This window comes from Martes martes (assembly GCF_963455335.1).
Source record: "Martes martes genome assembly, chromosome: 18".
Taxonomy (NCBI): Eukaryota; Metazoa; Chordata; class Mammalia; order Carnivora; family Mustelidae; genus Martes; species Martes martes.
Genome location: NC_137906.1, coordinates 29,691,413 through 29,705,079, shown reverse-complemented (window position 1 = coordinate 29,705,079; position 13,667 = coordinate 29,691,413). Strand labels below are relative to the sequence as shown.

The 13,667-nt window shown below is 44.6% G+C and overlaps 1 protein-coding gene across 2 annotated transcripts in view; it reads right to left on the bottom strand.

Annotated features, from left to right (window-relative positions):
• PARN (poly(A)-specific ribonuclease) overlaps positions 1 to 13,667 on the bottom strand; it is a 159,882-nt gene that overhangs the window by 68,301 nt on the left and 77,914 nt on the right. The gene's annotated exons all lie outside the window — the stretch shown is intronic.

The following is a 13,667-nucleotide window of genomic DNA, read 5'->3' as shown; positions in this document are numbered from 1 at the left end:
CGTCAATTTCAAAAGTTCTGAACTCCACCCAATCAGGAGGTTGGGCAATCAAGGTAGTTTCTGGATCACCGCCCAGGTCAAAAATCAGATCACAGGTTCTTACTCTTATTTTATCTCCAATCTATACAAGAATTTCCTCTAAACTGTACCATGGTCTTCCCTTATTTTAACAAAAAATTTAAATATTCACTGCAGCTCTCAGACGATAAGCACAGAGCTTGCTTATCTCCACAAGTTAACACAGGGTGTTAGTCCAAGGTCCCACTATCTTTTAAAGGTCAAGGATGAGATAGCTTGGCCTGTTCTAGCGACATGGTCTGTACCCCTAACATCCTGCTCAGAAATGAATGCTGTTGTTCACAAAGGAGGAAGGAAAGAGAGTCTAGTCACATTAACACAAATATATTCCCGTTGCTGAGAAAAATCCCAAGCCACATACTATTTGATGGTTCATTAAAAAAATAAAAAATAAAATTTCTGGTCTAGCAGCAGATGAATTACATTAGTCAGAGAGGGCAGCTAATAAACACATCACACATAACATCAGCTTCAATCAGTGCACTGAAATCAAAACAAAAATGAGATCAAGGCTTCTCAGCTCTTCTCTGCCGCTGTAGTTACTACATTTAACAGATTCAAGTTGAGATCCATGGACCCAAAGGGTTAAATGCATCTAAAAACTAATTCTGGAAAAACTTCAGGGTCTAAAAAAAAAAGGGATTTTCTTTTTTCCTTTCGGAACACATAAATTTAAAAGCCATTAACTGTGTACAAAACCCAGTAAGACAAATAATTTTGTCTCCCACTCTGTAGGTAAGAGCGACCCTTCAGCTGGGCCAGGCCTGTGCCGAGCAGGCACTAGTCGTCCCCTCACTGATCTTCACTGATCCCCCAAGGCCTGGGACAAAGCAGCTACTGGGAATGGGGCATCCCTGATGTGCTACGGGTGGGTAAAGATTCTAGAGCAACGATTCTAGAATGGATTCTATCATTAATCATTATAATTCCATGAGGGATGTCCTATAAAATCCTGTATTTACTACACCCCTTGTGATAGACCCTACAGTCTATGTTATGACCCAGCTTACGTGGCTGTGACTGATAACACGTTTGGGGTAGTTCAGTGTAACTGATACTCGTTTGAGGTAGTTCAGAAAGAGCAAAATGAATGGCTTGGCCTCAAGGTACCGCTTGGTGTGGCCCTGCCCAGCGGACCGCTCCCCTCTCTCCTGCTCCCTCCCTATGTTCCAGCTTCACTGGCCTTCTTCCCGTTTGTTGAACTGAACAGGGCAGCCTTGCTCCCTCTGGCCACGGAGCCTTTGAAAAAGGTGCTCTGTCTTTCTAGAACTTTCCCCAAAGTCATGAAGCTCGTACTCAACCGTTCCTTCACTTTTGAGCTCGAAATTCTATTTCTCGGAGAAGCCCACCCTGAGTACCCTGCAGTAGCTCTGGGTCTCCTGCTCTGCTCTCTCATAGAGCACTTTCCACACTTGGACTCATTTAATTTCACCTTCTCCCACTGGACCAAAAAAACTCCGTGAGGTTGGGGCAAGTGTCGCTCACCCCTGTAGCCTCAGCAGCTAGGCCAGTGCCCAGCATATACGCGCTCATTCAGTAAATCTCTGCATGCTTAGCATGTCGGGTGCTGTTCTAGGCTCCGAGTACCTTTCATGAGCCTTAGATTCTATTAAGGGGAAACAGACAAGGGAAAGGGGTCTAGACAAAATGAAAAACCGAACAGTCACGGTGCTTTGGAGAACAGTAAGGCAAGGAAGGGGGCAGGGATGGAAGAGTTACTTTTAAATGGAGTGAGGCAAGGCGGAGCATCATGAAGAATTTCTGAGCCATGATTTACAGGAGGTGAGGTCAAAGTGTGAATCACCAAACATCTAGAGAAAGAGCCAGGTGGAGGAAGGAGCCAGTGGAAAGGCCTGCAGCAGAAGTGTGCCTGGGATAAGCACAGTGGACACTCAGTAATCCTGTTCTGTATCAATGAAATGGCTCAAAAGAGCTACATAAAGCTGGGGCGCCTGGGTGGCTCAGTTGTTCAGCGTCTGCCTTACGCTCAGGTCATGAGCCCAGGGTTCCAGGATCAAGCCCCGCATCAGGCTCCTTGCTCAGCGGGGAGCCTGCTTCTCCCCCTCGCTCTGCTGCTCCCCCTGCTTGTGCTCTCTCTTGCTCACTCTTCATATAAAAAACTTTAAAAAAAAAAAAAAAAGAGCCATGTTAGGTCAAACTGTTCATTATCACGGCTGCCGAGGTAAAGCAAAGTCTTCATCACAGAACTCTTCTGCTGGTAGTAACATGCCATGTGGTCCACGGAACAAATGTCCTTACGGAAGACATCTGAGGGGACTCTATCCCCTCAAACCCGTGTCACTGTGTTGGTCGAATTCTAAAACACATACATGCTCCTGACTCTCAGGGCTCAAACATAAGCATTTCATACATAACCTGAACCCGTGTACTTGCAGATATGCGTTTCCTCTGTAAACCATGTCCCCAGCATAAACATGAAATGGCTGTAAGTCACCTGAGGTAGCGAATTCTAAGGTATGCTTCACTGCTGTTAGATCACTGGGATTGACAACCGAGCTCAAATATGTGTACAAGAACGTATTTTATTGCCAATTTAATGTTTCTTCAGGGGTTTTTATAGTAAAAAGAAAAAGAAAGTAGAGCCAAAATGAGTAACAGAAGAGGATTGTGTTCAAATCCCGTGGGAAGTTATTATAAAGAAGCAGCAGAAAAATTATCCCTATAGCCGGTGAAAGCGTGCCAGAAAGGCCTGCAAAAGACATGAAAACTGTACCTAATATTTTGAAAGGAACTGAAGGAGTTTAAGAGCACGATATAATACGTAAGGACACAATCACAAGCAGAAAAACTCAGAAATGAGGCGACAGTACTCAAAAGAACAGAACTCGGGAAAGAATTAGATACAGAAGAAATGCTTTCCTAAGTAAAGGCTAAGTCAGAACACAAAAATGAGTGAATGCAGTATGTCTCAGGAGAGAGAAGATGAAAAGGAGGAAAGATTTTAAACCAAAAAGAAACACAGAGATTAAATATGATACAGAAGAAATGTGACACAGAAGACAGGTTAAAAAAAAAAAAAAAGACCCCAATGGGTTTAAGTTCACACAGACAAAAACAAAAGCAATAGAAAAGAACAATGCTCAAAATGATAATTTAAGACAACTTTGCTAAAAGAACCGAAAAAAAGACAGTATTTACGGCACACTGAAAAAACACACCACACACCGGGGAAAACAGATCCCAGACAACTAGACTAAAAAAACACATTCTAATAAAACTAGTGGACATTAAAGCAAAAAATCTCCTAGGCACCCAGACACAAAGGATAAGTCATTTAGAAGAGGAAAAAAAAGAATCAGCTGGCGCTGAACTCTGAGAGCAGCACGTCACACTGGAAGTAAACGGACTACCATACTTAAAATACTAAGGGAAGAATATTTGAACCAATGCTCTTTTGTATACAAATATGCATCTAACTAAACTGGCTTGCAAGTATAAAAGCTATAGACAAACCAACACGCAAGAATTCTGTGACATTCTTCCCACGACTTCCTAAAAGGCACACCAGAGAACAAGCTTCAGACGAGCACACTGAAGGAGCATCATTGTAGGTACTCTAACACTAAGACCGATCGATGGTTATGGGGGACAAGAGTATCATGCAGAATGGCTGTTCGCTCTGACAGTGCAGATGCCGTACAGGTACTAGAAAAAGAAAAGGTGAAAACAAGGAAGGACATGAGAGCAGAAAAAGAGGACTGCCTTCCTTGCACTTGGTGTTGGTGAGTAAAAGGTATTTCTTCAAATCAGATGCAGGGAAGAGTGAAGGCAGGAAAAATAACAGATTAGTAGCTAATTTCAATATCGCTCACAGTAGGAAACTAATAGGCAATGACTAAAAATAGGCCAGACAGGGGCACCTGGGTGGCTCAGATGGTTAAGCATCTGCCTTGGGCTCAAGTCATGATTCCAGTGTCCTGGAATTGAGCCCCACATCGGGCTCCCTGCTCAGGGGGGAGCCTGCTTCTCCCTCTCCTTCCGCCCCTCCCCGTGCTTGTGCTCCCTCTCTGTCAAATAAATAAATAAAATCCGCAAAAAGTAAAATAAAATAAAATAAAAATAGGCCAGATAGAAATATTACATAGTATTATTGCAGCAGAATGTAAAATGGCCAAAAATTCTGCCTTCTTTTTAGGGACACCCTTTGCATATGGCTTTCCAGCTCTTTCCATCAAAAGCGTATTGTGCCTGGGTGGCTCCGTCATTCATTAAGCATTTGCCTTCTGCTCAGGTTATGATCTCAGGGTCCTGGGATCGAGCCCCTTGTTGGGCCGAGCAGGAAGCCTGCTTCCCCCCTCCCACTCTCCTTGTGTTCTCTCTCTCTCTCTCTCTCTCTCTCTCGCTGTGTCTCTCTCTGTCAAATAAATAAATAAAATTAAAAAAAAAAAAGGAGTGCATTTACTTCTCCCTTTGAATCCAAAATTGTCATGTGACCCGCTTTAAAGGTATATTAACAAGAACAGTGCACACAAAGGAAACTAACAGATGATAAAACAAGGAGGCAGCTACGGAACCACAGTGGGATTAGAATATGGTAGCCCTCAGAACAAAAATGCTAAGCTGCGCTAAACACACACACACACACACACACACACACACACACACCCCAAACAAAATCTAAAAACATACTAATTAAAGGAGAAAGAATAAATAAAACAGACCATATAAAGACTATCCCTATAAAAGCTTGTGCATATACACATACAATAAATAATGACAGAATTGAGGAGGTTTTAAAATAGCTATCAGATTGTACATCCCTCAAAGGAAACACTCTAATCTCAAAAGAAATGAAAAAAATATATATATATTAAACTATCATACTGCTGGTAACTGCATTGGTTTAGTTATTCTGAGACTGCTGGGTATGTATTATGGGAAAATGCAAATGAATAATTATATGGTATTCTATTTCTACCATGTCCCAGTATCACTGAGAACCAGGATTCTTGGTATGGGAAAAAGAAGATATATATATGTAAGACAGAAAGAGGTTAAATAAAAAACTTGTAGTCCTAATGTTGAGGAAGAAATAGCAGTTTGAACTCACGACGTATGATTTGAAAGAGGGAGAACAACAAAGAGAAAATAAATTTTCTTATCTCTATTAAAGGCTCAGAAACAATGACCAACTCGGTACTGTGAGCACTCGAGCACCCAGACTGTGGTCTTGAAACAGTATTTTTATGAAAAGTAACCAGAGCTCCTTGGAGAAATGCTGATTCCAGATCTAGAACAGAAAATATCCAATGAGCCTTGGATCATGTTATCATACCACAGGACAAGTAAAAAGGACTCAGCCACCCTACAGAGGCTCTCCCTTGCAAAGCTGAGACCAGTGGATCATCATCAGGGGTCAAAACTGCCACTGATTACATCGCACTGAAGATACTGACAAGCCGTACAGCCATGAGTTCATAATGATACTAAAACAAAATGACTAACGTACTGGTCACCACTGAGAATTCTAGTGAATTGACTAACTTTTTCAAGAAGCAATAAACGAAAGGAAAGAATCAAATATATATTCTGCTTTTCCTATCCTCACTGCAAGTCACAGAGTAGAGAAGTCAGAGTTTCTCTCTACAGACGCATTCCAACAAACAGAATAGAAATAGAAAAGGAATGCTGGAATTACAACATTGCCGTATACCAACCACTGATGAAATAACGGGTCTAGGTTAAAGAGGAGGACCCGAGAATACTAACACAACCCAAGGGGATACAATCGGTAAAATGAGGACTACAGGAACCTGCAGACAAATAACCCTGTTTTTTTCAACAAATGAAGAGTCTGTAAGAAAGACCTGTAGATTAAGTGACATAAGAGACATTTCAACAATCAGCATGTGTGGCCCTTACATGGATCTTGACTCAAACAGAAAAAGAAAAAGTCATGACATTTCTAAGAGAACTGGAAATTTAACAGTAAGTGAATATTTGAGGATATTAAGATAGTAAGAACTTATTTTTTAAGAGCAATAATACTGTGCCTATGCTTAAAAAAAGAATCTGTCTTGGCAGCAAACACAATGGAAAAAAAATACATATATATATATATTTTAACCCGTGAATATGATATGGTATCTAGAACGTGCTTCAAAGTAAGACAAAAAGGGAAAGAGTGGGTATTAGCAGAGACAGAACAGGACTGACCGTGGTAATGGTTGAAGAGTGAGGCGTGAGGATACAGAAGGATTCATTAAGACACTGTTCTTTTTCTTTTTTTTTTTTTAAGATTTTATTTATTTGACAGAGACACAGAGAGAGAGCAGCAGCAGAGGGAGAGGGAGAAGCAGGCTTCCCCCTGAGCAGGGAGCCCGATGCAGAGCTTGATCCCAGGACCCCAGGATCAGGACCTGAGCCTAAGGCAGACGCTTAACGACTGAGCCGCCCACGTGCCCCATATTGTTCTGCCTTTGCTGGGTTATCTTTAAAAGTTTTCTGCAATAAAAAGTTCACCCAGACAACCAGACCACAGGAGCTTGCGTCAGAGAGCCTATAAGAATTTTCTATGGTCCAAGACTCACCATGGTATTGGCCTCTCCAGTAACAATGCTGCAATGCATTTCCCTTCAGTTTTCCAGTCTAGTTCCCCAAAGAGCTTAATTAACTAAGGTAAAAGATTTGTCAAAACGTCATTTTCGCTCTTTAGCTCTCCCAAGAGCTGTTAGAACAACACACTTTGGCAAACCAAAGCATTCCCTTTTCTTTTTCACATGGAAAAGGAAAATAGAGCACTTGATGTGCAATACACTAAATTCCTCCCCCCACCCCCGCCGCCAGAATAATCCAGGCGAGGCCTGAGCATCAGCTGAGACACCCCGACCAGAATCTGGCTCCCCTGGAACATGAGCACTTGTGGGACGCAGGAGTTCAAGTAATAGATGGGGAGTCACCACATCCCCCAAATTGAGCTTTTGCAGCTGTTTTCTGAGAGCAAATCAGGGTCGCCAAACAATTCGGTGGCCTGCAGGTCCCATCCCCTGTCGATGCTCCAGCACGACAAACATGCGAGGTGCGGCACAACCTGGACGGAGTCACATGTCAGTTAAGGGAGCACATGGAGCGACTGACCCTTCGTGCGCAGCCGCAGAGAAATCCTGCTGTTTTCCATGCGGAATTTCTGTTAAATATGACATAGGGGTTAAGGCAAAGGTAACGTCGTCCAGCAGGAGAGAGCTAGAAAAGCCCGACACCAACATTGTAAGAAGATCTACGGCCACGGACGCCACTTACGCTCCAGGAAAAAACAAGGAGAACCCGTTCGGGTGCTGGCGATAAGGCGGATGGAGCTAAGACACCACCAGGCAGTTTCCTCCCGCCAGGAATACACAGGAGAGTCAGAGAAAGGAAACTAGCACTTTTCCTCCCACCCCAAATGTAGAGCTGAGCTAAAAATAAAGAAAAAGAAATCCTTAGGGGGTCAGAAATCAGAGAACTTAAAGCCCGGGGTGAAAGGGAGAAGCAGCAGAGGCGGTGCTGGGGGGCCGAGACCTGGGGAGCAGCCCCAACACCCAGAAGCCACACTAAGGTCCAGACGTGCACAGGCGTGCAAGGGGCAGGAGGCTGGAGCCAGAGCCCCACGCCGAGCTGGGCGCACAGAAGAGCTGCCTTCTCACGGGGAAGGCTGGGGAGGGAGAGAGAGGGTCTCGTCTCACGGAGTCAACGAACAAATCTCGGGGACGAAGGAGAGTGGGTAAAGCTGTAGGGTTTTAATCTGCGAGGATATAGGAGGAAAAAAAAAAAAAAAGCTCTCGGGAATTAGAGGGGTCCCCGACAGGGTTGCCATCGAGAGCCTCCAGTGACAGTCTCTTAATTAGAACTGACCAGGGAGCCTGCGGTCTTATCATTCCTGTGGCGGTTTGGTTTGGGTAAGGACTGGTGATAACATCTTTAATGGCTTACTTCTTTCTAGGGTCTGGTTATTCTTTGTTGGTCACAGGTGACTGTCATAAAAAAGACCACCTCCACCCCCCGCCCCCCAACATACACACCTAGGGCAGGGTGGTCTGGTGTGCTCCCTTATCTCTAGTTTCCTTACATCTCCACATTTTTGGGATTTCTGTGAGCTTGATTCTGAAACCCCTTACTGCTCTCTCCCTACCTGACTCCACCTGTCCCTTACTCAAGGGGACAAAGGAACTCACTAAGAGGCCCAGAGAGGTGGCAACCAAGTCTGTCCCTGCCAAAGACTGCAGCTGGGAAGAGAGGAGTCGTTGGTAAGAGAAATTGTACCAAGCTTGCTCCCCAAGTGGGTGTTAAGAAAAAGAACCAAGCACGGTGAATAGTAAAGACAGATGGACCAAACTCTCCATTTAAAAGACAGACGTTCTCGGGGCACCTGGGTGGCTCAGTGGGTTAAAGCCTCTGCCTTCGGCTCAGGTCATGATCTCAGGGTCCTGGGATCGAGCCCCGCATCGGGCTCTCTGCTCAGCTGGGAGTCTGCTTCCTCCTCTCTCTCTCTCTGCCTGCCTCTCTGCCTACTTGTGATCTCTGTCAAATAAATTAATAAAATCTTTAAAAATTAAAAAAAAATTTAAAAGACAGACATTCTCAAACTGAAGAGATACACATTTTAATCTGTCATTCACAAAAGACACATCCAGAGCAACTCAGAACGGTTGAAAGTAATATGAGAATGGACAATACCAGCCAAAAAAGAAAAACTTGGTAGCAACAAGTTATTTCAGACAAAACTGACCTCTGGGCAAAAAACGAAACGACAAATCACCAATGACAACAACAGCATTCAACTACCCAAAGCCAACCCTGACAGAATTACAAGGAAAAACCAACCGTGTCGAAACCACAGTAGGAGTTAAAAAACAAAAACAAGAACAAAAACCCAACTGTACATTTAGAGATGAAGCAAACAAAAACAATCAGTAAATAAATAAAAAAATAGAACTACATTATTTAACAAGACGGATCTCCTGGACATATGGAACCCTAGACTTCCCAAGTAGAAAAATTACACTTTCTTTCCAAACACTCTGGGAATTTTTGTAAAAATGAACCCCGTCAGGGCGCCTGGGCGGCTCAGGGGGTTGAGCCTCTGCCTTCGGCTTGAGTTGTGATCTCAGGGTCCTGGGATCCAGCACCACATGGGGAAATCTCTGCTCAACGGGGAGCCTGCTTCCCCCTCTCTCTCTGCCTGCCACTCTGCCTACTAGTGATCTGTGTCAAATAAATAAGATCTTAAAAAAAATAAAAATAAAAAAGAACCAGGTCATAAAGCAAGACTCAGCTAATACCACAGACTATCTTAACCACCTTCTTTGACATGATGTGAACAGAGCCAGCAACTCCGTGGTGAGGACTGGGGTACAAATTAGAATAATTTTCACTTTCTCTGAGCACAGAGAAGCCTATCTTTCAGCTAACCTAAAATGAATATTATATCTATGTAGGGAGGTAACCGCTACAGGGAAGGCTGGATACTCACACTGAACAAGGAATCATTATAACACAGTATCAAAGACAGAGCAGCTAACCACGGGAGAGAAACAAAACCAGCCCGGCCCCAGGGTCTCCTGGGAGTGATGCGGGATTAAGGAGACAAAGGACAAAATCATTCAGGGGAGCCCAGAGACCACCTACCTACATAGCTGGTTCTAACCTGTGAGTTTTATTTAAATTCTCTTTTTTCTCAGCCTAAGACACAGAAAACATTTCAGGAGCTGTTGTTTCCCCAAGGCAACTACCTAGTTAAGAATTCTTTGTTTTGTTTTTCCTTATCAGTAAGCGCTCAAAAAAGAGCTGAGGCCTGAAGGCAAACCAGTCTATTATCATAGCCGAGGTCCGTCACTGGCCGTTTAGATAATCAAGATTCATTACCAGGTACACCTTCTTGTCCAAACATGAATTATGAAAAAAGATCTTTACTCCTAGAGGCAGCTGTTCACTGCTGCTGCTAAATTACAGCATTAAGAGGCTTCGATTTATCAAGATAAGAAGCCGAAGATCAAGCTCTAACATAATCACTTTTCAAAACACTAGCAAGCAAGGCAGGGGGAAAAGTTCCCTTTATTCAAATGAGAAATCCAATGAAAATTTAGAGGGAAGTCTTTAAATTCACTTAAAATACTTTACGGAAAACATCTTCTCTCCACTTACATGTAATTTCCCAAACATTATTCCCTTAAAATGTCTCTGAAGCAATATTAAAACTGATTATCAACTGGTTGTAAAAATTTCTCCAAGCGGGGAACGTCAACAAAATATAGCCATCGGTGCCATTCAGATCCTGGCCTGTGGTCGTGATGTGTATCCTTCTTCGTTAGAATCCATTAAATCTTTCTATTACCAGATATCATGATTGTATCCTATGTATATATTATGTATTCTTTAAAATAGATCCTTTATTTATATATAAATAAATATAACCCAATGTGGTCTATGTGATGGCGAGGAAGAAAGATCTAATTACATGAACAAGGACGTAAAGGAGACTTGAAACAATGACAGATTTTAAAACAGTCTATGATAGGTATTTTGCAGAACAAATACTACTGACGTTATCCAGAATACTTAAGAGATAATCTCCTCACAGAATTTCAGTTTGAAGACCTCTGAAGAAAGCATCCAGATTAAGTTCCTATACCACTCTTACTACAGACGAGGAAGGAAATGCACCAATGGATAAAGGCTGTTCTCCCCCAAGAAATGAAACAGATGACGCCCTCCCCTCTGAAAGATAAGGATGTGTCTGGAAAAGGCTGGCTTGAGGTTGGCCAAGGCCTGTCAGTGTCATTACTTAATACTGATAATGGTTCCGTCAACGCTGCGGTCACAAAAGGGGCACCCCCCCCTTCCGAGACAGAAAGGCCGGGCACCCAGTCATTCTCAGACGGAGGTCGGGTGCTCAGACACCCCGTTCAAATAGAAGTCAGTGCGACCATCTCTGTGGAAACAGCTTCCAGGCCCATGAGTGAAGGAGATGGTGAGCCGGCTGGGTGATCACCGCGGTACAGGACAGTCCAGCTCGGTGGGTCCAGCACACTCGAAACTGTCCCTCTTCAACACCCACCTGTTAAGGGGTCCTGCAGGTCAAAGGGCAGGTCAGAGCTGTGCAGTGAATCCTAGCATTTGATTAGCTCGACAGACCTAAAAACAACGCGTTCCTTAAAACGTAGGCTCTACTAGGGAGAGCCTTCTGGCTGAAAAGAAAAAAAGAATCCTCGACCACTATTTACTCTTATTCCATCTCAGCCCTTTCCTTTTTCAAGAGACAAGGCCCCAGTTAAAATGAGGCTGAAACGAAGAGCCTGGCCAGGAAAACCCCAGATTCCCTGTTTTCCCAAGCCTCCCCACATGATGGAAACGTTAAGCAGAAGCTGATGATTAGAGGGTCGATAACAAGAGAAAGAAATAAAGACAACACCATCTTTGATTAAAGTCAAATTCAAGGCACAAGAATTAAAAGCAGAGATGTTCAAGATACAACCGGATGTAACGAATCTCGATCCTTTAGCTAGACAACTGTCATTTTTCTAAAATGATCAAAGTCATAATAAACTGAGGATACGGCTCCACGTTCTCATCTCCCCCAAGAAAGACCCTCTGTCTCCTCCATTCACCTCCCCGTCTGCGGACGCTCCAGCTGGTGTGCGAGCCACCTGCCAGGCTGCGTCACTACGACAGCCCAGTGCTGCCGTCGGGCAAGAGCCGGACGGCTTTCCAGAAGCTCTACAACAGGTACCTGTCCTTGAAACACAAACAAAACGCAGGCAGCCCTAAGGCCTCTGGGCCGAAACCCCTGAAGGAGAAAGGCAGACAGAAAGGAACAAACAGTTGTGTCTCTGAAGTCTGGCTCCTGCGGAAAACCCGGGATTAGAGACGCGAGCCACATTTTCGTCAAGCCATCAACACGCACTCCTGCTGCATGTGTGCTCCCGTTTCAAGATACCTTATTTGATAGCCGCTGTTGGTTCGTTACTGTTGAACTTGCCAACAACAGCACTATAACTCGTGCCTGGACAAAGTGTATTTGACACCGGTGCGTTCTCCATAAGGCACATCAGTCTTCTTGTGCTCAGGAACATGGGACAGCATTTGGGCACCGTGCCAGGATGGTGGTCGGGGCGGGCGGGGGGGGGGCGCTGCTGCAAAAGGCACAAAACCACGGCAACCGTGGCCCCACAAAGTCCGTGAAAGGGCACTTGTTCAGAGCCTGAGAGCTGCGCCGTGAAGGCAGAGCGTCACCTTGGCCTTGTTCCACTTCAACTGGGCAGCGTGCGCGCCGGGCGGCTCAGATGCTCGGCCTTCTGCGCATGTCCATGAGTGACCGCAGAAGCTCCATGAGTGCTGATTTTGAGGTTACGAAAAAATTTTAACGAGTAGGTAAATGCACAAATGCAGAATCTGTGCAGAACGAGGACTGCCTGTACTTTTAAGACCATTCCCAAACCAGATTCCCAAACCGAGTCTGAGAAAAGACCCACAGACCCTACCTTAGAGCAATCTTACAGACATCTCTGTGTCTGCGCAATCCAGAATCCTCCCATGACTGGTGACGCTTCCCCCGTTAACAGAAAGCTGCCCCCGTAAGGAGTGAAGTGGACTGACCAAGAAGGCTCGGAGGGAGACCCCTAACAGCAAGGAGAAGAGGAGAATTAGAACGGCGGCCCAGCTGTCGGGAGCCACGGGCAAGAAAAGGGCGGACGGCTGAAAATCACTGTGGCAACGGGTCTGGTCTTTTGTTCAAACGGTACAGGCAGGAGAAGATTTCAACTGGAAGCCACTTACAGCATCAAGCATGGCCTCTCCCGAGGACCACGTGCAAACAAACACCAAGAGCTTTTGCACCCAGTCTCCACAACACTGCAATGCATACTTTGAGTAAAATCAAGGGAGCAATACTATTTTAACATCTGATTTTCTGAAAGGGGGGACAGAGGGAAGAAGTGAACACTGACTGAGCAGCTAGACCCAGGCATTGTGCTGAGAACATTACCTTTATGACCTCCATCCACTGTTCCCAGCCCTTAGCGGTAGATTTTCCCAGCGGCTGAAGGCTCAGAGAGGTTAACTCAGGCACCCAAGATCACACAGCTTTACTCCAAGTCCATCATACCATCTGGGGTTCTTTCAAGTGGTTAAAACAAACTGAGAGATTGGCTCGGGTAGTTCAACTTGGTTGAACTGTCCCTTAAGCACTGAATTGTGCACAGTATTTCTTACAAACATCATGAGTCTTCCTCTAGATACTCAGATCTTTTCCAAAAAAGAATAGGAAGAAATGCTTTCTGGGATGCCTGGGTGGCTCAGTCAGTTAAGCCGCTGCCTTCGGCTCAGGTCATGATCCTAGGGTCCTGGGATTGAGTCCCACATCGGGCTCCTTGCTCAGCCGGGAGCCTGCTTCTCTCTCTCTGCCTCTGCCTGCCACCCTGCCTGCTTGTACACACACTCTCTCTCTGACGAATAAATAAATAAAATCTTTTTTAAAAAAATGCTTTCTGTCTATGGAAATGCCTCTCATCTCTATTCGTAAGTCTTCACACCAAACCATGGGAGACTGCGCGGGTTGGAGGAGATAATGGTGAGGACATGACCTCCAGCTGACC